Consider the following 1,991-nt stretch of genomic DNA (forward strand, 5'->3'; position numbering starts at 1 on the left):
ATGCCTTTAAAGTAACTGGGCTAGGCTCAGTGAAGTGATTTTTGTTTTTGTTTTTCTTTTTTTTTTTGGCAGAACCGCGGATTGAACTCAGACCCTTGTGCTTGCCAAGGATGTGCTTATTCTACTGAGCCATCTCTCTGGCCCCTAAAGTGAAGTGATTTCAATGGAGAAAGAAATGGAAGTGATTATTATTTCTGAGATCTTGTACTAAAAGACCCTGCAGCACCCATATCCCGCCCCCCACATGATTTACTTTGGTGAAGCCAACTGTAAGGACATCCAGACAGCCCTGTGGGAGGCAGCTAAGGCCTTCTGCCAGCAGGAAAGAAGATGGACCATCTTGCCAACAGCCAAGGAGGGAACCATCTTGGAAATGGATCCTCTGGTTTCTGTCAGAATTGTGAAGGGCTGAGGCCTCTCAGACATTTTGGCTACAGTCTCCTGAGAAACTTGGTGCTTCTAAGTTGTTTCTAGACTTACAACCTTCAGCAACTACTTGAAGTAATACAGTGTTTTTTAGGGAAAATTTCAGCACTTATTATATTATGAATATATAGATATTATTCACATTCAAGTTGCATAGTGCACACAGAAAAACTTGACTTTCTTATAGAACCTTTTGCTTTTTCTAGAGTTAAGAGTTGTTTCCTGTCTTTTCTTTTTCTTTTTTTTTTTTTTTTTAAAGAGAAGAACTTTATTCTTTATTAAGATACCATGCTAGAAGTTATGAAGGATTTCTGTTGGAACACATTTGGAAAATAGAATAGCTTTTGTTTAATAACTTGCACTGCAGAGAAAATTGTTAAAGAAATTCATATCAAAGTCCAAGTATTAGTTCAATGTCCCGTATTTGATTCCATGATCTTCACAGGAAGGTCTTCTGCAATAGAATATGCTCCTATACAGCCGAGATATTTAAGGTTGCTTGATTTCCTTACCACTACTCCACTGCAAGCTTCTGGTGTAATCCCACATAGCAAGTCAGTCTTCATTGTAACAGGTCAGGACCGGCCTCGACCCCTTTTCCCTGCCCATGGCCTCTTTGTTGTTGGGCACCTCCTCTCGCACCACGGACACCTCTTGCTGATCCAGGACCTCCTCTCTGTGAATAACCGGCTCTACTGTGGGGAGGAGCAGCCCCACGACCTCTGGATGGAGCAGCACCCCTTGCTCCTCTACCACCCCTTCCTCTAGCTCCAACTTGAAAATCTTCATAACCATAGTATGGATCTTCATATCCACCACGGTAGTTATGGTAATCATAGCCATAATAATCATAATAATCTTCATATAAATAATAATCTGGAGGATATCCATAACCACCTCTACCTCCACGCCCTCGACCTCTTGCTGGAGGGGGCATATGAGGTGGACCATAATAGTAGTAATCATCATACATTTGATTCTTTGCTGCTTGCCTCTGAGCTTTTCTTTCTTTCCTTTTCTGATCTGGTGGCTTAGCAAAAACAATTTCAATATTTTCTCCTTCCAAGTCTTTGCCATTCATTTCTTCCATAGCCTTGACAGCACCATCTCGTTCATCAAAATGAATGAAAGCATAATCTTTTAGTTTCTTCACTCGTTCCAATTTCCCAAACTGACTAAATGCCTTTTCTAAAATCTCTTCTGTTACAGTATTGGCAAGGTTGCATACAAACAACACTTTTACATTCGCCATAACTTCAGGATCAGGATCTTCTATAGGGTCAGCCCATTCAACTGTTCCAACATTTCCCCAGACCTTGACTTTACCACTCATTAGCCTACACCTTGCCTGGGCAGCTGTTTTGTGATCTTCATATTCAAGAAAACAAAAGCCTCTGTTTTTTTTCTTGTCATCCGGTTGGTGGTATAAAATGACATCGGTAAGACCCTCCGTTACTTTGCTAAATTCTTCAAGAATCTGTTCCTTAGTTTTACTCTTAGGAATAGAGCCCACAAAAAGCCTATTGTTGGCAACTGAGATGCAGACACCAATGTGTTTTCCAGAA

At 40.8% G+C, this 1,991-nt stretch overlaps 1 pseudogene; it reads right to left on the reverse strand.

Annotated features, from left to right (window-relative positions):
- Positions 1-681: 681 nt before the first annotated feature.
- On the reverse strand, positions 682-1,990 carry LOC101579173 (annotated as a pseudogene).
- Position 1,991: the final 1 nt, after the last annotated feature.

Source organism: Octodon degus, unplaced genomic scaffold (genome assembly GCF_000260255.1).
Source record: "Octodon degus isolate 3935 unplaced genomic scaffold, OctDeg1.0 scaffold00060, whole genome shotgun sequence".
Classification (NCBI taxonomy): Eukaryota; Metazoa; Chordata; class Mammalia; order Rodentia; family Octodontidae; genus Octodon; species Octodon degus.